This window comes from Elephas maximus, chromosome 7 (assembly GCF_024166365.1).
Source record: "Elephas maximus indicus isolate mEleMax1 chromosome 7, mEleMax1 primary haplotype, whole genome shotgun sequence".
Taxonomy (NCBI): Eukaryota; Metazoa; Chordata; class Mammalia; order Proboscidea; family Elephantidae; genus Elephas; species Elephas maximus.
In genome coordinates, this window is record NC_064825.1 from 54,186,774 (window position 1) to 54,209,031 (window position 22,258).

At 39.8% G+C, this 22,258-nt stretch overlaps 1 pseudogene; it reads left to right on the plus strand.

Annotated features, from left to right (window-relative positions):
- Positions 1-20,526: 20,526 nt before the first annotated feature.
- Positions 20,527-21,470, plus strand: LOC126079143 (olfactory receptor 52B4-like; annotated as a pseudogene).
- Positions 21,471-22,258: the final 788 nt, after the last annotated feature.

Consider the following 22,258-nt stretch of genomic DNA (forward strand, 5'->3'; position numbering starts at 1 on the left):
AACAGCCTATTGGCACGAAGAGCCCAAAAAGACCAAGTGGTAATTTCAACTTCAAGTTCAGTAGAACATTTACTAGGACTCTGGCAGAAGAATTTCTCCCTGTGAACTCAGACCTCTGTGAACTCAACATAGACTAAGACTGCAAGGGTAAGGGCAGGAAGTTTAAATTCCAAAGTTGGGTCACTGTGAGTGATCAGGAGAGAAGCCAATCATATTCCCATCCCTTGGTTTCTGGGACATGAGTTCTAGTTATTGGGGACACAGTTGTATGTGTTGGCTCTTAGTTTACAGCATACACTTCATTCTGGGGGTTTGTACTCTCATCTCATTCCTTTCAGGCCCCTTACAAACTATCCAAGCCATATGCCACTACTCAGGAGTTCTATGATCAGATCCAGAAGCAACTCAGAATAAAGACACTCACAACCAACATTAATGGACTTTTCATTCATTTTAGTGAACTTTTCCTACCCCTAAATAAGTACCTTTTAATCTAGCAATAGAAAAAGAAAAGGGAAGCATATTACCCAGCATGACAAAGACTCTCTTGCTCCATCTGTGCACAGGACAGCTTAGACACTTTAGGCAACAGTCTTCTAAGCTGGTTCCTTTGACAGGTATAAATAGAAAAATCAAAGGCAAACCTGTGTGGTAATATCATCAGGCATGACAAGCTTTTAAAGTCTTGACAAGCTTTTTCAAGTCTTAACAGCTGTCTCATTCCTCTTAAAAGTAAGAGAATTGTTTAATGTTAAAGAAAACAGGCAGAATTAAACGTTTGGTATTTTATCTTTCTTACTCCTAGCTTTTAGCCTCCCTAGATTATTCAATCTGATCTACTATGCTTAAGTAGCAAAGTTATTTGAAGGGACAACTATTTCCGGAAATAACTTCTCATGAGAAAAGCAAAACAAACAAGCAAATAAACAAAACAAAGACCAAACATAGCTTGCGCATTTAATGAGCTGTTTACAAAAGAACTTCAATTTAGTTATTTTCCCCTGATATAAAAAGGAAGAAAAATATTACATGATGTTCAGTTGAGAAAAATGATGCCCAAATTTTGAATGTCAAACATATCCTTCAGTAAAAAGTTGAGCTAAATTAAGATATTTGTCAACTGATAGTGGTTGCTTTGAAAATCATGTAATTATCCTTAAAAAATGATTATTTTTAATTCTAAATCCCCCACTAACTCTTTGGCTGTGACAATTATGCTTGGATATGGCATCAAGTTGATTTGTGTAGTGTGAGATTCATTAGTACCGTTCACTAAATATTTTGCCCGCTTCTAGACACATGGTAGTATTGCATTTCTTGGCAGGCCACATGATCAGTTCTGGCCAATGTTGTGAGCAGAAGTGACATGTGCTGCTTCTAGGTCAAGTGTTCAATTCCCAATATGAGACACTCCAGAGCTCTCCTTTCACTTTGCCATTCAATGTTCCCAATGGTGGCTGATCTGTCAGCATGGGTAGAGAAGTGAGAATGACAATGTAGGAGCAGAGCCTCAGCCACGAATAAGAGGCACAGGAATGAGAACTAAATCTTTGTTTCAAGCCATGGAGATTTTGGAGTAGTTTATCACCACAATATAACCTAACCTGTCCTAAGTAATAAATGTTGGGAGGAAGAGTTCCCTCCAACCAGCACCAGCTGTCAGTGGGGAATTTCTTCAAGAATGTAGTAAACAGATATACAAATTCATCAGTTGGGTCATTGGGAATGGTATCAGTGTGGCTAATCAAACTTTCACTCCTTAATTCTTATACCTATATAATAGACTCTATCTAATTGGGACAGAATACCTTATAATTGTCATTAGTTTAGGGTGGCATCAGTGACATCTGCATCCTGTAGGATATCAACATATCCTCTGAGGTTTTATTACCAAACTCTGAGGGACTGAGGGCTCTGTTAAGGGAATAAACCCTTAAACTTTTCCTGATTATAGTATGGACTCCTGTATTGTTGCTACCACGCTTATAATTAAAATTTTCTTTTTTTTCTTTGATTGTACTTTAAGTGAAAGTTTACAAACCAAGTCGGTCTCTCATACAAAAACTTGCATACACCTTGCTATATACTCCTAGTTGCTCTCCCTCTAATGAGACAGCACACTCCTTCCCTCCACTGTCTGTTCTCGTGTCCATTCGGCCATCTTCTGACCCCCTCTGTCTTCTCATCTCCCCTCCAGACAGGAGCTTCTCACATAGTCTCATGTGTCTACGTGATCCAGGATGCTCACTCTTCATCAGGATCATTTTCTATTCCATAGTCCAGTCCAATTCCTATCTGAAGAGTTGGCTTTGGGAATGGTTCCAGTCCTGGGCTAACAGAAGGTCTGGGGACCATGACCTCTGGGGTCTTTCTAGTCTCAGTCAGACTATTAAGTCTGATCTTTTCACAAGAATTTGGGGTCTTCATCCCATTGGTCTCCTGCTCCCTCAGGGGTTCTCTGTTGTGTTCCCTGTCAGGACAGTCACCCGTTGTAGCCAGGCACCATCTAGTTATTCTGGTCTCAGGATGATGTAGTCTCTGGTTTATGTGGCCCTTTCTGTCTCTTTGGCTCATAATTACCTTGTGTTTTTGGTGTTCTTCATTTTCCTTTGGTCCAGGTGGTTTGAGACCAATTGAGACATCTTAGACCGCCACTTTCTAGTGTTTAAGACCCCAGATGTCACTCTCTAAGTGGGATGCAGAGTGTTTTCTTAATAGATTTTATTATACCAATTGACTTAGATGTCCCCTGAAACCATGGTCCCCAAACCCCCGCCCGTGCTACTCTGAGTTTGGAAGCTTTCAGGAAACTTCTTTGTTTTTGGTTTAGTCCAGTTGTGCTGACCTCTCCTGTATTGTGTGTTGTCTTTCCCTTCACCTAAAATAGTTCTTATCTACTATCTAATTAGTGAAAATCCCTCTCCCTCCTTCCCTCCTCCCTTTTGTAACCATCAAAGAATATTTTCTTCTCTGTTTAAACTGTTTCCCCAGTTCTTATAATAGTGGTCTTATACAATATTTGTCTTTTTGCAACTGACTAATTTCACTCAGCTTAATGCCTTCCAGATTCCTCCACGTTATGACATGTTTCATGGACTCCTCATTGTTCTTTATCGATGGGTAGTATTTCATTGTGTGAACATACCATAATTTATTTATCCATTCAAGGAAGCACCTTGGTTGCTTCCATCTTGTTGCTATTGTAAACAGTGCTGCAATGAACATGGGCGTACATATATCTGTTTGTGTAAAGGCTCTTATTTCTCTAGGATATATTCCAAGGATTGGGATTGCTGGATTGTATGGTAGCTCTAATTCTAGCTTTTCAAGGAAGTGCCAAATTGATTTCCAAAGTGGTTGTACCATTTTACATTCCCATCAGCAGTGTATAAGTGTTCCAATCTCTCCACAACCTCTCCAACATTTATTATTTTGTGTTTTTCGGATTAATGCCAGTCTTGTTGGAGTGAGATGGAATCTCACTGTAGTTTTGATTTGCATTTCTCTAATGGCTAATGATTGTGAGCATTTCCTCATGTATCTGTTAGCTACCTGAATGTCTTCTTTAGTGAAGTGCCTGTGCATATCCTTTGCCCAGTTTTTAATTGGCTTATTTGTCTTTTTGTAGTTGAGTTTTTGCAGTACCTTGTAGATTTTAGAGATCAGACGCTGATCAGAAATATCATAGCTATAAATTTCTTCCCAGTCTGTAGGTAATCTTTTCACTCTTTTGGTGAAGTCTTTGGATGAGCATAGGTGTTTGATTTTTAGGAGCTCACAGTTACCTAGCTTCTCTTCTGCATTATTAGTAAAGTTTTGTATACTGTTTATGCCATGTATTAGGCCTCCTAATGTTGTCCCTGTTTTTTCTTCCATGATCTTTATCATTTTAGATTTTATATTTAGGTCTTTGATCTATTTTGAGTTCGTTTTGTGCATGGTGTGAGGTATGGGTCCTGTTTCATTTGTTTGTAGATAGATATCCAATTATGTCAGCACCATGTGTTAAAGGCTGTCTTTTCCCCATTTAACTGACTTTGGGCCTTTGTCAAATATCAGCTGCTCATATGTGGGTGCATTTATGTCTGGATTCTCAATTCTGTTCCCTTGTTCTATGTATCTGTTGTTGTACCAGGCTCTTTTGACTACTGTGGCGGTATAATAGGTTCTAAAATCAGGTAGAGTGAGTCCTCCCACTTTGTTCTTCTTTTTCAGTAATGTTTTATTTATCCGGGGCCTCTTTCCCTTCCATATGAAGTTGGTGATCTGTTTCCCCAGCTCATTAAAAAATGCCGTTAGAATTTGGATCGGAATTGTGTTGTATCTATATATGGTTTTTGGTAGAACAGACATTTTTACAATGTTAAATCTTCCTATCCATGAGCAAGGTATATTTTTCTACTTCTGTAGGTCTCTTTTGGTTTCTTGCAGTAGTGTCTTGTAGTTTTCTTTGTATAGGTCTTCTATGTCTCTGGTAAGATTAACTCCTAAGTATTTTATCTTCTTGGGGGCTACTGTAAATGGTATTGATTTGGTGATTTCCTCTTCAGTGTTCTTTTTGTTGGTGTAGAGGAATCCAACTGACTTTTGTATGTTTATCTTGTATCCTGATCTCTGCTGAAGTCTTCTATTAGTTCCAGTAGTTTTGTTGAGGATTCTTTAGGGTTTTCTGTGTGTAAGATCATGTCATCTGCAAATAGAGATACTTTTACTTCCTTACCAATCTGGGTGCCCTTTATTTCTTTATCTAGCCTAATCGCTCTCGCTAGGACCTCCAGCACAACGTAGAATAAGGGTGGTGATAAAAGGCATCCTTGCCTGGTTCCCAATCTCAAGGGGAATGCTTTCAGGCTCTCTCCATTTAGGATGATGTTGGCTATTGGCTTTGTATAAACATCCTTTATTATGTTGAGGAATTTTCCTTCTATTCCTATTTTGTTGAGAGTTTTTATCCTGAATGGGTGTTGAACTTTGTCACATGCCTTGTCTGCACCAATTAATAAGATCATGTGGTTCTTTTGTTTTATTTGTACGATGGATTACATTAATTGCTTTTCTAATGTGGAACCATCCCTGTGTACCTGGTATGAATCCCACGTGGTCATGGTGAATTTTTTTTTTTTTTTGATATGTTGTTGAATTCTATTGTCTAGAATTTTGTTGAGGATTTTTGCATCGAAGGTCATGAGGGATATAGGTTTGTAATTTTCTTTTTTTCGTGGTGTCTTTACCTGGTTTTGGTATCGGGGATATGGTGGCTTCATAGAATGAGTTTGGGAATATTCTGTCCTTTTCTATGCTCTGAAATACCTATAGTAGTAGTGGTGTTAACTCTTCTCTGAAAGTTTGGTAGAACTCTGCAGTGAAGCCATCCTGGCCAGGGCTTTTTTGTTGTTGTTGTTGTTGGGAGTGTTTTGATTACCTTTTCAATCTCTTCTGTTCTTATGGGTTTATTTAGTTGTCTACCTCTGTTTGTGTTAGTTGAGGTAGGTAGCATGTTTCTAGAAATTCGTCCATTTCTTCTACGTTTTGAAATTTGTTAGAGTACAGTTTTTCGTAGTAATCTGATAATGATTTTTTAAATTTCAGTTGGGTCTGTTGTAATATCACCCATCTCATTTCTTATTCAAGTTATTTGCTTCCTCTCCTGTTTTTCATTTGTCAGTTTGGCTAATGTTTATCAATTTTGTTAATTTTTTCAAGGAACAAGCTTTTGGTCTTGTTAATTCTTTCAATTGTTTTTGTTTCCTATTTCATTTAATTCTACTCTGATTTTTATTATTTGCTTTCTTCTGGTGCCTGAGGGTTTCTTTTGTTGCTCTCTTTCTATTTGTTCAAGTTGTAGGGATAATTCTTTGATTTTGGCTCTTTCTTCTTTTTGTATGTGTGCATTTATTGATATAAATTGACCTCTGAGCACTGCTTTTGCTGTGTCTCAAAAGTCCTAATGGGAAGTTTTTCATTCTCATTGGATTCTATGAGTTTCTTTATTCAGTCCTTGATGGAATATAACCCAGTCATTTTTGAGCAAAAAAAAAAAAAATTTTTTTTTTTTTTATTGTTCAGTTTCCAAGTGTTTGATTTTTTTCGCCTGCTTTTCCTGTTATTGATTTCTACTTTTATGACCTTATGTTCAGAGAAGATGCTTTTTAATATTTTGATGCTTTGGATTCTGCTAAGGCTTACTTTATGACCTGATATGTGGTCTATTCTACAGAATCTCCCATGTGTGTTGGAAAAGAAAGTATACTTGGTTGCTGTCGGGTGGAGTGTTCCGTATATGTCTATGAGGTCACATTGGTTGTTTGTGGCATTTAAATCTTCCGTGTCTTTACTGAGCTTCTTTCTGGATGTTCTGTCCTCCATCGAAAGCAGTGTGTTGAAGTCTCCTACTATAATTGTGGAGCTGTCTATCTCACTTTACAGTGTTGTTAGAGTTTGTTTCATGTATCTTGCAGCCCTGTCATTGGGTGGGTAAATATTTAATATGTTTATATCCTCCTGGTATATTGTCCCTTTAATCATTATATAGTGTCCTTCCTTATCCTTTGTGGTGGATTTAACTTTAAAGAGTATTTTGTTAGAAATTAGTATTGCCACTCCTGCTCTTTTTTGATTGTTGTTTGCTTGATATATTTTTTTCCATCCTTTGAGTTTCAGTTTGTTTGAGTCTCTAAGTCTAAGCTGTGTCTCTTGAAGGCAGCATATAGATGGATCATGTTTTTTTTTCATCCATTCTGCCGCTCTCTGTCTCTTTATTGGTGCATTTAGCCCATTTACATTCAGCATAATTACGGATAGGTATGAGTTTAGTGCTGTCATTTTGATGTCTTTTTTTGTGTGTTGTTGACAGTTTCTTTTTCCCACTTAATTTTTTGTGCTGAGTAGTCTATCTTTATATATTGTCTTTTCCTCTTATTCGTTGTTGTTTTTTTTCTGCTGAGTCGCTATTTTTTTCTTGTATTTTATTTTGATGAGTAGGATTGTTAGTCTCCTTTGTGGTTATCTTAATATTTGTCCCTATTTTTCTAAGTTTAAACCTAACTTTTATTTCTTCATATCGCCTTATCTTCCTCTCCATATGAAAGATCTATGACTACGTTTCTCAGTCCCTCTTTATTGTTTTAATGTTGTCTTCTTTTACATAATGATATCATTGTATCCCTGTTTTGAGTGTTTTTTTTAATCTCAATTTATTTTTGTGATTTCCCTATCTGGATTGATATCTGTTTGTCCTGTCCAGTGTTTTAGTCTTGGGTTGATATCTGATGTTATTGATTTTCTAACCAGAGAACTCCCTTTAGTATTTCTTGTCATTTTGGTTTGGTTTTTATGAATTCCCTAGACTTCTGTTTATCTAGAAACATCCTACTTTCACGTTTATATTTGAGAGACAGTTTTGCTGGATCTAAGATTCTTGGCTGGCAATTTTTTTCCTTCAGTGCTTATTAGAAATCATCCCACTGCCTTCTTGCCTGCATGGTTTGTAGTCCGAGCTTATTCTTATTGACTCTCCTTTGTAGGTGACTTTTTGTTTATCCCTAGCTGCTCTTAAAATTCTCTTTTTATCTTTGGTTTTGGTAAGTGTGATTATAATATGTCTTGGTGACTTTCTTATAAGATCTACCTTAGGTGGAGTTCAATGAGCATCCTGGATAGATATCTTCTCATCTTTCATGATATCAGGGAAGTTTTCTGCCAAAAAATCTTCAAGAATTCCGTCTGTATTTTCTGTTATCCCTCCCTGTTCTGGTACTCCAGTCACTCATAGGTTATTTCTCTTGGTAGAGTCCCATATGATTCTTAGGGTTTCTTCATGTTTTCAAATTCTTTTATCTGATTTTTCTTCAAGTATATCCAAGTGCTTTATATTCGATCTCACCAATTCTGACTTCCACTTGCTCAGTTCTGCTCTTTCTATTGAGTTGTTTAATTCTGTAATTTTATTGTTAATCTTCTGAATTTCTGATTGCTGTCTCTCTATATATTCTTGTGGCTTATTAAATTTTTCATTATGTTCTTGAATAACCTTTTTAATTTCTTCAATTACTTTATCTGTGTGTTCTTTGGCTTGTTCTGTGTGTTGCCTGATCTCCTTCCTTATGTCTTGAAGAGTTCTGTATCTTAATCTTTTGTATTCTGCATCTGGTAATTCCAGGAATGCACCTTCATCCAGAAAATCTCTTGATTCTTTGTTTTGAGAGCTTGTTGAAACAATCGTCGTGTGCTTGTTTATGTTATTTGATGTTGACTGTTGTCTCCGAGTCATGTATAAGTTATTGTGTTAGTTTATTGTATGTTTTCTTACTATATCCTAGCTTCTTGCTTTGTTTTGTTTTTGATATGTCCAAATAGGTTGCTTGAGTGAGCTAGCTTAATTGTTTTTGCCTTTGAAGCTCTAACATTCTGTCACCAGATGGCTACAGCTGTTACCAGGTATATGAGCCTAGGAGTCCATTCACTTTTCTTGTATGGATTCAGCTCAGGTGTCCAGGTAGTTGGTCATCAAGTGTGTGGTACAGGCTCTGTCCTACAGTCTTAGAGGGGCAGGGGTGATTGGTGTAGGTACCAGTATCTGGTTGCATCAGGGGGTCACACTCTGAACAAGGCAGGGAGCTGACAACCATCCCCTGAGTGTCTGTAAGGAATGCGTGTTCCTGTTCCCTAGAGTGCACAGGTGGGTGGGTTCTGCAGGTGGACCTTGGGCACCCAGTGTTTCTGTTTGTAAGGACTGGGAGGTACCAGTTATCCTTAGACCCCTGTCGCGGGTGGCTGGGTGGCCTGAGTGGAGCTACCGGTCCTTAGGCCCCTGATGTGGGTAGGTGAGGACCCTGTTTAATAGGCAAAGCAGTGTCAAACATCAAACACCCACATCTCCACCACACAGCTGAAACAGTTGCAGTCTGACAACAAGGGCCTATTCTCTTGAAATAGGCCCACACAGGTCCATGCAGAGGGGAAAGCTATTCAAAGTTCACGGACCATTTATGCCTGGAGAGGAGCTGCTTCTGTCCTGAGCTCCCCAGGTTAGTGGAGCTGGCAGATTATTTTTTCCCCCATTGTGAATTTATTCCTTTTCCAATGCTGGAAGAATGGCTCAGAGTAGGTAACAGGACCTATCTCAGGCCTAGGGAAATTTACAGCCACTGAAGCTGACTTTGGCGCCAGCAGCACGGTAAAATATACACAAGTACTTAGTTTTTGCCTAACAGTGCCATTCTTCTCTGGTTCCGGAGGTGTGAGTAGGCTGTACGGCTGGCACTTTCTCCCTGAGGAAACTGCGGCCGAATGCTACCACCAGCCTGCCACAGCCACTCCTGGGAATGGTGCCTGAGGGCTCCTGGTGATTCAGGTCTGGAAACTCCTCTCCACTTCTAAACCGTCTCTCCCTCTCCCTGCCACTCAGTTGGTTTTCTAACTTTGTCTTGGATGCTCAGGGCTTCTAGCTTTTCATAAGTGTAATCATTTCACTTGTTTTTTGGGGTCTTTTTTGTAAAAGGGTTCCCCAGAAGCATCTGACTACTTCACCATCTTGGCTCTGCCTCCTAATTACAGGTTTATTTGTTCAGAAATCATAAATAAAATATAAAAGTGAACATAATTGTAAAATACAATTAATATTGTTGTTGTGTGCTATTGAGTCGATTCCAACGTCATAGGGTTTCCTAGCCTGTGATCTTCATGGGAGCAGATTGCCTGGTCTTTACTCTCACAAAGCAACTGGTGGGTTTGAACAGCTGGCCTTTTGGTTAGCAGTCAAATGCTTTACCACTGTGCCACCAAGGCTCCTTCAATTAATATTAGGGCCAAATAAATAAATAAAAACTAGGAGATATTTTGTAAAACAATATTATAACAAAAAATATTCACCTTCTCAATATTGAATCTTATTTTTCTTTCAGATAGGTGTAAATCATAAAATGTGATAAAACTAAATGTGAGACTCAGATAACTCTAGAGAATAAAATTAAGTGCTCACTGAAAAATATGTATTTCTTAGTTAACTTCCCAGCCATGGAAACCTTAGGGAAGGATACACGTAGGGCGCTAGAAGTAATAAATCCTCATGGCAGAAGGCCAAAGACCTCAAGTAATTGATGTGTCTCTATCTGAACCCCAACCTCAAGAGGCTTACTAAATTGATCCAACTCTAAGGAGAATTATTCTGCTCCTTGGAAAATTCTGTTGGATTTTCTGTAAGAAACATACATTTTTAATATGAATCAAATGGATTCTTGTATGCTTTCTTCAGTAGGTGATATCATGGCTGGTTCTTGATGGCACAAACGGAAATTCTTCCCTTGGGAGATGTCCGTATGGGCACAGGATCCTAATGAAAACTGTTGTTGTTACCTGCCCTTGAGTCGATTTTTGACTTATAGTGACTCCATGTGACAGAGTAGAACTGCCCTATAGAGTTTTCTAGGCTGTATCTTTATGGAAGTAGATCACCATGTGGATCTTTCTGCTGTGGGGTGGCTTGGTGGGTTCAAACCATCAACCTTTCAGGTAGCAGCTGAGCTTATAGCTGTTGGGCCTCTAGGGCTCCTTAATGAAAACTACCTCAAGCAAAAAGGTTGTGAGATTGAAACAGGACTTTGCATTAATACTTGCATGCATATATGTGTGCACACACAAACACATCTACACAGATAACCCCGAAACTTGCTTTTATGCCTAGGTGGCACATCTAAACAAAGCTTTGGCCTAGTGATTGTACACCTAACTCCTGAGACACACCAACATAATAACTTCCGAGATTTCGATGCCTGCAAGCAATCACAGATTTATACTACTGCCTAAAATTCATCCACTAGTTGACTAACGCATCTCTTCCTTTCATATTTATACTTTCTTGAACTGTCTAATGCATGTCCTGGGCCAGTCTGAGTGGGAGATTTCCATTTCAGAAACGACTAAACTGATCCAAACAGGTGAGAATCACTAGAGTTAGTGAATATAGATCCCCATGTCACCTCACCAGCTACAGCACCAGCATCTAAATTTTCTTGGCTGTACGTGGGGGCCTAATGCCAGAGCCCTGATTCCTTTGGCAGTGATTAACAACGATCTATAATAAACCAAAACTACTTCTATCGAGTTGATTTCCTATTCATAGCGACCCCATAGGACAAAGCAGAACTGCCCCATAGGGTTTCCAAGGCTGTAAATCTTTCTGGAAGCAGACTGCCACATCTTTATCCTGTGCCATGGTTGGTGGATTTGAACCATTGACCTTTTGGTTGGCAGTTGACCACTTTAGCCACTGGGCAACCAGGGTTCCTTATGGTCTATAATGAATCAAAAAACCAAACTCTTTGCTGATGGGTTGATTCTGACTCAGAGTGACTGTATAGGACAGAGTAGAACTGCCCCATAGTGTTTCCAAGGAGCAGCTGGTAGACTGGAACTCCCTACCTTTTGGTTAACAGCTGAGTGCTTAACCACTGTGCCACCAGGGCTCCATGGCCTGTAAGAGTAAGCCTCAAATATTCCTATGCATATGATTCACCTGAGAGGGCTTGTTAACACGCAAAATATGATTAAGCAGGCCTAGGGCAGACCATTATTAACTTTTTAACAAGCTCCCAGGTGATATCTCCACTACTGGTCTGAGGATCATACTTTGAATAGTAAAGGTAGCAGAACCTGATAATTTCCTTGGCACAGCTGAAATTTTACCTGCAACAACTACCTATAGTATTCTGTTTTTAACACATATTCTTTTGATTACTGATCATGATAAATATTTATTGAGCACTTACTTTGTGCTAGGCAATATAATACTCTTTACACATAGTACTATCTTATTTATTTCTTATAAGAAGTCAATAAATGAGGTATTAAAAATGACTTCCAGCTTATAAATGAGGACCCTGAGACACAGAGAAATTACTCAGGCTGGTTCAAAGGTAATAAATTCTCTTGTTTAAATGACAGGTTATTAGGATGCCTTTACCTTCCAAAGACTCAGAGAAGATATGTCAACTGACAGTGTCTGGCAAGTGGGAATAGCTCAAAAATGGAAGTCCCCCCATGGACAAGAAATGAAAATAAGCCAATTTTTATGTACTTACACTTATCTATGAATGACAATTTAAAGTAGATTCAGTGAGTATTGGTTTTATAGGATACTTTTATTACTGTCTGAAATCCTAGTGCTAGGGAATTCATCCAATACTTAGGTTTATTATTTGGGAATAAAATATAATGAGAGAAGATTAACAAAATGATAGAAATTAGAGATGATCTTAAAATTCGTTTTAAAAAAGACCCACTGTACACCTGGAAAATTTATCTGAAATTGTCAACTCTGAGGCACATTTTGATGAGTCCATTAAAAATTAAAGGTAAAGAAAAAAAATTCTTTGGTCTCCAGACATAACAGCGCCCCTCCAACAAACAAACAAAAACAGCAACAACAAAAAAGAAAGTTTGGCATTATCCTTCTTGACTGCAACATATAGAACAAATAAAAGTAGAGCAATGTTTTGGAAAGAAAGTATGATCTGAAATTTTATATCCAACTAGCTTGTCTTTCAACATCAAGGATATAGAAAATTAATGTTGAACAGTAAAGACCTGGAATATTTTACCTGTCCACCTTTCCTGAGTAATCTTGGTAAGGAACAAGTTTCATTCAAATGAAAGGTGACTGGGGAAACTTTGGCAAAAGGACTGGTGGTGAAAAATAAATATATTTGTTATCTAAGATTTAAAAATCTGAAGAAAGGGTAGAAGAATATTAAGCAAATATTATATGTTCTCACCAGGTGGAAAAAATGCAAATAAAAAGGAAAGGAGGAGAGAGAGGGAAAAGAAAAAGTAAAAATTAGTTCATTGATTGCCATATATGTAATAGGCAGAAATCAAAAGATTTTTAAAACTGACAAGCAAAATAGAAGAAGACTAAAATAATCAAAAGGAGAAATGAAGCTTATCATAAAAGGTGTTAATATAAAGATATCAAACAGAACAAAAACATGAGCCACCTGTTTGTGGTTCTCTAGAGAAGCAAAACCAGTGAAGTGTGTGCATATACATATATGTGTGTATGTATGTATACACACACAAACACATAGATCTCAAGGAAATGGCTAACATGGTTGTGGAGACTGGCAAGTCCCAAGTCTGTGGGTTGGGCATTGGGCTGGAGGCTTCTCCTGACTCACATAGCTGTGGAGGTTGATGAAGACAAGATTGGCAGTCAGATGGCAGGCCACTGGCTCACAGGCTGCAGAGGCCAACAAATTCCAAGATCAGCCAGTAAGCTGTTAGCTAAAGTCCCAAGAACCAGAAGTCAGATGATGATGGGCTGTATGCAGGATCCAGAGCAAGAACCTGGAGCATCCATTTATATACTGGAGGCTGGCTACAACCCCAAGGAAACTCCCTTTCAACTGACTGGCTGCTCATAACAGATCTCATCAGAGAGTTGATGCCATTACATCACTGAAATTTTATATCCAACTAGCTTGTCTTTCAATATCAAATTACATCATAACTGCCAAACCACTGAGACTCATGGCCCAGCCAAGTTGATACACAACCATCACAGTCCATCCTTGTCACCTTAGCGCCTATACACATCTCCCTAAACCATACATATAGTCTCTAAATAAAGATAAAGTCATACTTGCACATCACATAATGCAACTAACACATGTACAAGCCAAAATCTGCTAGCCCCGCTTACATCTTATATTTTATAAGAAAACAAAAACATCTGATACACACATACAAGGAAGAAATACTCATAACAATTACAGCCCTCATTTCTACAACTGGTTACGTGGTCATGGCTAATATTTAGAACTACCTTCTTCTACCACTCATTCCATATTCCCCTTACCCTCAGCAATGCCTCAGCTGGTCACGGTTCTTTGCCTGGTAGGGGGCCCAAACCTTCATTCCTGAGGGGTCTGGGACATTAGTAGTCATATCAGTATTGGGTTGCTGTAGTTTTCCATTGACTTTAATCACAGGGCATGGTAGTGCTAAGAGACACCCTAAGGGATAGCCTGTATTCCAGACATACTCTTCTTTATCTCCATTATGAATATCAATCCAACTTCCTTTTGGTAATCAGGATCAATCACACCAGCCAATATGGTTAACTCTCTTCTTTTCCTGTTGATCCAGAGGCATGAGGAGCCCAAAGTGTCTGGCTGGCATTCTGAACTTCCAGTTCAATGGAATCAGTGATATGTCTCCAGGTGGGAGCATTCCTCCCTTTGGAACTAAGACCTCTAGACCTGCAGTGCATAGGGTCGTGGGGAGAGAAAACAAAAATCTTGTGAGTCACTATTAGGGTCACTAGGGGTAATAGTGAATGCTATCACTCCCATCTCCACTCCTTGAACCTTGGACCCATGAATGATGGTTATGGGAGAAACAGCACCATATATTGGACATGTTTAGAGCATATACAGCCTCCTGGAGCAGGCCGGAGAATATTGCCTCAATCCTTCAAGGTATTACCACGTAGTTGGTGCCATAAAATTGTGGCATTAGAAGGCCATTCCATTATCCTATCAAATTGGCCGCTTCAGGATGGTGGAAACATGGCAAGACCAGTGAATTCTATGAGCATGGGCCCATTGCCATACTTTATCTGCTGTGGAGTGAATCCCTTATCAGAGGCAATGCTGTGTGGGATACCATGATGATGGATAGGGCATTCTGTGAGCTCATGGATAATAATTTTGGCAGAAGCATTGTGTGTAGGGAAGCCAAATCCGTATCCAGAGTAAGTATCTATCCCAGTAAGAACAAAACACTCCCCTTTCCATGATGGAAGCACTCCAATATAATCAACCTGCCACCAGGTTGCTGAGTGATCTTCTCGAGGAATGGTGCCGTATCAGGGGCTCAGTGTTGGTCTCTGTTGCTGGCAGACTGGACACTCAGCAGTGGCTGTATCCAAGTCAGTCCTGGTAAGTGGAAGTCCATGTTGCTGAACTCATGCATAACTTCCATCCCTGCCACCATGGCCACTTTGCTCATGAGCCCATCGGGGAATGACAAGGGTGGCTGGGAAAAGAGGATGACTGGTTTTCAAAGAACATGTCATCCTGGCCACCTGACTATTAAAATCCTCCTCTGCCAAGGGCATGAGATACAAATATTTTCACTTCTGTGGCCCATTTGGAAAGGTCCATCCACATGTCTCTTCCCCATACCTCCTTGTTATCAATTTTCCAATTATGTTCCTTCCAAGTCCTTGAACATCCTGCGAAACAACTGGCCACAGCTCATGAATCAGTATACAATTACACATGGCCATTTCTCCTTCCAAGCCCAGTGAACAACCAGGTGCATTGCTCAAAGTTCTGCCCATTGGGGGGATTTCCCTTCAACACTGTCGTTCAGGGAGGTCCCTGAAAGGGGTTGCAGTGCTGCCCTGTCCATTTTCGAGTGCTGCCTGCATTATTATGCAGACTGATCTGTAAACCAGGCATGCATTTTCTTTTCCTCAGTCAGCTGATCATAAGGAACTCCCCATGTAGCCATAGGTGTAGGCTGGGACAGGGCAGGTAGAGTGACAAGAATGGAGACCATGGACATTTGGGCTACTTCTTCACGCAACTTGTGCCTTCAGGTCCTGCCTGGTGGGCCTGATCCTGTATATACCTGTCACGGATTGAACAGTGTCCCCATGATGCCCAGTATTATGTGGTTGTCCACCATTTTGTGATCTGATGTGATTATCCTATGTGCTGTAAATTCTAACCTCTTTGATGTTAATGAGGCAGGATCAGGGGCAGTTATGTTAATGAGACAGGATTCAACCTACTGGATTAGGATGTATCCTGAGTTATTCTCTTTTGAGATATAAGAGAGAGAATTGAGCAGAGAGGAGAGGGACCTCATATCACCAAGAAAGAAGAGCTAGGAGTGGAGTGTGTCCTTTGGACCCAGGATCCCTGAGCTAAGAACATCCTAGATCAGGGGAAGATTGATGACAAGGACATCACCCCAGAGCCAACACAGAGAGAAAGCCTTCCCCTGGAGTTGGTGCCATGAATTCAGACTTCTAGCCTCCTAGTCTGTGAGAGAATAAATTTCTGTTTGTTACAGCCATCAACTTGTGGTATTTCTATTACAGCAGCACTAACTAGATAACCCAGACAATACCACTTCCATTTAATGATGGAGTGCTGTTGTGAATGTCCTACTTTAAGGCTCTGTAGGTCAGGCATTACTCAGTTCACAATGGGCATATTAAGCCACATGGTGACTTTGTGGCCATGGTTAAACATTCAGTCTCTACTAAGATCTAGTAGCAAACCAAAAGCTGTTTCTCAAAAGGAGAGTAGTTACCTGCAGAGGATGGCAGGGCTTTGCTCCAAAATCCAAAGCACCTAGGCTGTCATTCACCACTAGGGGCCTGCCAAAGACTCCAAACAGCCTCTCCATTGGCCACTGACACTGGATCAGCTGGATCAAATGGCCCAGATGGCAGAGCAGCTTATAAGGCAGCCTGAACCTGTTATAGAGCCTTCTCCTGTTCTGGGCCCCACTCAAAACCAGCAGCTTTTCAAGTCACTTGATAAATAGGGCAGAGTAGCACACCCAAGTGAAGGATACGCTGCCTCCAAAATCCAAAGAAGCCCACCAGGCATTGTATTTCCTTTTCAGTTGTAGAAGGGGCCAGATGCAAGAATTGAACCTTCACTTTACAAGGAATATCTGTGTAAGCACCACACCACTGAACCCCTAGAAATTTCACTGAGGTAGAAGGTGCCTGAATTTTTGCTGGGTTCATTTCCCACCATTTAGTATGCAAATATCTTACCAATAAATCTAGAGTCATTGATACTTCTTTCTTACTATGTCCAGTCAGCATAATATCATCAATGTAATGGACGAGCGTGATGTCTTGTGGAAGGGAAAGGTGGTCAAGGTTCCTGCTAATTAAATTATGACATAGAGCTGGAGAGTTGATATAGTTTGAGGTAGGACAATGAAGGTGTATTGCTGGCCTTGCCAGCTGAGGCAAACTGCTTTTGGTGGTCCTTTGAAACAGGTATAGAGAAAAAGGCATTACCCAGGTACCAGGAGATGTATTAATTTCCTAAAGTAATGAAACCACATCTGGAACAGCAGCTGCAATTACAGTCACCACCTGGTTAAGTTTTATATAATCCACTGTCATTTTCCAAGATCTATTCATTTTTTCCACAAGTCAAATAGGTGAGTTGAATGGGGATGGGGTGGGAGTCACCACCCATGCATCCTTCAAGTCTTTGATGGTGGCTGAAATCTCTGTAATTCCTCCAGGAACATGGTAGTGCTTTTGGCTTACTATTTTCCTAGGTATGGGCAGTTCTAATGGTGTCCACTTGGTTTTCTGTACCATAATAGCCCTTACTCCACATGGCAGGGATCCATTGTAGGGGTTCTGCCAGTTGCTGAGTGTATCTATTCCAATAATGCATTCTGAACTGGGGAAATCACTACAGGATGGGTATGGTGGCCCACTGTGAGATGGACATACACTAAGACTGTGAATAACCTGACCTCCATATGCCCCCACTCTGGGTGGTGGGCCACAGTGATGTTTTGTGTGCCCTGGAATTAGTGTCAGTTCAGAGCCAGTGTCCCATAATCCCCCAAAAGCCTAATTATTTCCTTTTCCACAATGAATAGTCACTCCCATAAAAGGCTGTAGATTCCTTTGGGGAAGGCTGGGAGAAAGATTAACAGTATACATTTTTGGAAGTGTAGTGGGGTCCTTCCTCATGGGTACCTGGCTTCCTCTTCATTCAAAAAGTTGTAAGTCTGTAAACTTGATCAAGTCTGGGAACTGACTGAAGGTCTGTGACTCTCTGTTTTGGTGATTCAACTTAGACTGCCGTTTCCTTGACCTAGAATTCTTCTTCTTGCAGGAAATATCTCCAATAGACTGTCTATGCCTCTTCTAATGCCAGCTTCCCTAGACTCTCCTCTCAGGAAAGAGGAGTAGGTTCATTTGAGCCACCCTAGCTTCTCTAAGGAGCCCTAAGGGGATAATCTGGTGCTTGAAGAGGAGTTTTAGCTCCAGAAATCAAAACGAGGAGAGAGAGGAGTGAGAATGAGAGAGAAAGAGAGACAGTGAAGTGAGGAATGTATATTTTTGAGCGAAAAATTTGTTATTGGTGAAGAGGTAGGCACTTTATTATGATCATTTTTTTAGTTTAATTTTCGTAAATATTATACATATACATAGTTTAACACTCTGAAAGTCCTAGAAGGCTTAAAATAAAAAATAGAACTTCCCTTTCCTACCTTACTTCTGATTCTTTCTCCTCAGAATCAATTACTTTAACACTTAAAACCCACTGCCGTAGAGTAGATTTCAACTCATAGCGACCGTATAGGACAGAGTAGAACTGCCCCATAGAGTTTCCAAGGAGCACCTGGTGGATTCAAACTGCCGACCTCTTGGTTAGGAGCCATAGCATGGAACCACTACGCCACCAGGGTTTCCACTTATAGCTGTGTCTTTAGTATCTACCTCCATAAAAACAGCATGCTTATATTGTTATTTCTTTTTAATTTTTTCATTGCGGTTTCAGCGAAAGTTTACAGCTCAAGTTAGTTTCTCATACAAAAATTGACACACACATTGTTATATGACCCTGGTTGTTCTCCCTGTAATGTGACAGCACACTTCTCCTTTCCACCCTGCATTTCCGGTGTGCATTCCACCGGCTCCTGTACCCCTCTGCCTTCTCATCTCGCCTGCAGACAGGAGCTGCCCGTTTAGTCTCATGCATCTACTTGAGCTAAGAAGCACACTCTTCACAGGTATCATTTTATGTCTTATAATCCAGTCTAGTCTTTGTCTCAAGAGCTGGCTTTCGAAATGGTTTTAGTTTTGGGCTAACAGAGAGTCCAGGGGCCATGTCCTCCTGGGTCCCTCCAGTCTCAGTCAGACCATTAAGTCTGGTCTTTTTACTAGAATTTGAGTTCTGCACTCCATTTTTCTCCTGCTCCATCAGGGGCTCTCTTATGTGTTCCCTGTCAGGGTGGTCATACTGTTATTCCTTGATGAAAAAAATTTAAGTCGTTTTTATATGCTATCTACTGATTTTTTTTTTAATATGGAAGCTGATCATTTAGGTTTCCTAGACGTACCCCCTCATACACATTCAGACATATAAACTTTTCTTTTACTGATCTTATTAATATGATTTTTAAGATGCATGTTTATGTTTACATTATTATTAATATAATTAATAACTGAAGTACACAGGGAATACAGTTCTTGTATAAGTTTTTTTTCCTCCTTAGACTTAATAATTGTCTTTTTTTTTTTTTTCTTGCTTGGTTTTTATATACCTTAACTTTCCACCGGAAATAAGGACTATGTTTCAAACAAGCGTCTGTATTTTCTTTGTATTAGAATTTCCTTCTGGCGCCCCCTATTCCCTTGTTTCAATCTAGACTCATGGTGCTCCAGGGCTCTCCACAGCTGACACTGCTCACCGTTAATCAAGGCATTTCCTCGCCCCCTTGCAGCCTACACCCTCTCCTGTATTGTATCTCTTTGTATCAGCTTCTTAGTTGGAGCCCATGTTTCTCTGTTTTTGGCTTGTTCCCTCATTTTGGTGGTGCTTATCTTCAAATACCTTCCTGCGAAAGATTTACTAGGAGGTAAATCTTTAGAAGTATTTGAAAGTGTTAAATAGCTTTTTATTTTTTTTAATCCCAACACATTTTTTATTTATTTGAGTGTAAAATTCTGGGTTGGAGAAATTCCACAGGGAAGTCTGTCCCTAAACAAATTCCATACCTACATGCAAAATCTCTAAATACTTTTTATTGCCTCATTTTAAAATCTGAATGGATGAGACAATCTGGGTATAGGGAATGGGTAGTACTGTCAGGCACAAATAGGAGAAGTTCACTGGGGTCAGCATGTAGTCTTTCATTTTGTTCAGTATGTAGCCTTTCATTTAAATCACTCTGCCCACTGCTATGCCTACAGTCTCCAGAATTTTCCTGGTTTAACTCCACCAGGGAATAAACCTTCAGCTTTATTATGGATTGGTAAAGTAGCACCTGGATGGACAGGTTGAGAAAGGAAATCCAGGAGTCCTGTATACTCCTCCTATGATTTTTATTCTATGCTTATCCCAATTTAGAGAAGCCTATGATACCTCTAATTCTTGACACTATCTGGGTCCTGCAGTGAAAATCACCTTGATTCCTGTCTTCATCTAGAAGTTATTAGTTTTATTCCATCTGCTTATTCAACGGCAATGGGTTTGGTTTTTGCTTAGTCAGTATTCATCCAACTGCTTTCAAAGTGTTGTTACTATCTCTGCTGCGCTACCGTTCTCTCTTCTTTCTATGTTCATGCTGTTTTTATTCTCTTACTGACGTGTTAGTGGGGTATTGTGAAGAAATGTTGGTAAATGCTGGTATGTCATCTGATATATTTAACCAGAAAGCCCAAAGAAAATATTTACATATAATCTGTAATTCTCTTTGTGTCTATTAGTAGAAAGATAAAGGCCACTTTAGTTTGTCTCAGGAATGGCTGGCTTCAACTACACTGGTGTTAACCATAGGGTCTTCTATCTGCTGGGCATTCCAGGCCGAGAAGACTTACACATGTGTATTTCCATCCCCTTCTTCATCTCCTATGTCTTCGTTCTCCTTGGGAATGGTCTGCTTATTTTCATTATCCTCACCAAGAGCAGCCTCCACGAACCTATGTATGTTTTCCTCTGTATGCTGGCTGGAGTTGACATCGTCTTTGCTACCACCACAGAGCCCAAGGCATTGGCCATTTTCTGGTGCAATTATAGAGAAATTTCTCTTAACGGCTGCATTGCCCAGCTCTACTTCCAGCATTCCTCCTTCATCTCTGAGTCAGGCATCTTGCCGATTATGGCATTTGACCGCTACATTGCAATATGTTACCCACTGAGATATACTTCGATTCTTACCCACTCCCTGATTGGGAAAATTGGTGTGGTTGTTTTTTGAGAGCACATTGTACAATTTCCCCCATGATATTTTTTCTGAAGAGGCTGACTTTTTGCAGAAATCACATCCTTCCACATACATTCTGTGAACACATTGGCTTGGCCAAGTATGCCTGTGATGACATCCGCATAAATATCTGGTATGGGTTTTTTGTCTTAATGTCCACAGTGATCTTAGATGTTTTCCTCATTTTTGCTTCCTAAGTTCTTATTCTCCATGCTGTCTTTCACATTCCTTCCCAAGATGCTCGCAACAAAGCTTTCAATACATGAGGCTCCCATGTCTGTGTCGTTATTCTCTTTTATGGGCCTGGAATCTTCTCAGTTCTCACACAGCGCTTTGGACACCACATACCACTACATGTCCACATCTTGCTGGCCAATATCACCATGCTTGCTCCACCTATGCTGAATCCCATCATTTACAGGGTCAAGACTAAGCAGATACGAGACCAAGTGGTCTATGTGTTTTTTCCAAAGCAGAAATGACTGGGGATGGCAGAGACTGATTTCTCAGAAATTTTGGCCCTCCCTGAGTTATGTTTTGGTAACTGAACAGAAAAATAAAAACTGAGTCACTAGGAAAAATGGCTGTTGACTTCTGGACCTTTGGAGCAACTTACCTGAGGTTTGTGGGACTTGCCTCTCTAATAATTTGAAAGTAGGAGTCATGTCTAACTGTATAAACAACCGAGTTTTGAGTAGAGTCAGTGTAATACTAAGTTTTGTTCAGGTAATTATTAAGTTTTCTGCTTTGAGTTATGTTAAGTCCTGGGATGTCTAACCGTATCTCTGGACACCCACTTAAAACTTTCATATGCTTTCTGAAGGTATGATGGGTGTTAAGAGAACATGGGGAGTGGTGCTCCTCTTTACTTTTGGTTTGTTATTTCTCAAAATCATCTCCCTCAACATGGTACAGATACTGTTAGTGATCTGTTTTCAGACCTCCTTTCCAGAAACCATTTCAAAGATGTGGTGAATCCCATGTAAGACTGTTTACTACAGATTAGTAAGTAAGCACAAGTAAGCCTGTGCTTACCTTGCTTATTGGATAATCTAACCTCGTTTATCACTATTGATGTTAACCTTGATCACCTGATTGAGGTGATGCTCATTCTTTCAGTTTTTAATATTTAAGTTTTTTAATCATTAATGATATAAATATTGTGCTAGGGACACTTTTGTGCATAAGATTTGCCTCTTTGGGGGAGAAGGGAATTACGTTTTGCATGATCTTTACCTTAAGCAGAATTACTTTAAGAAGGTCAGGGGTA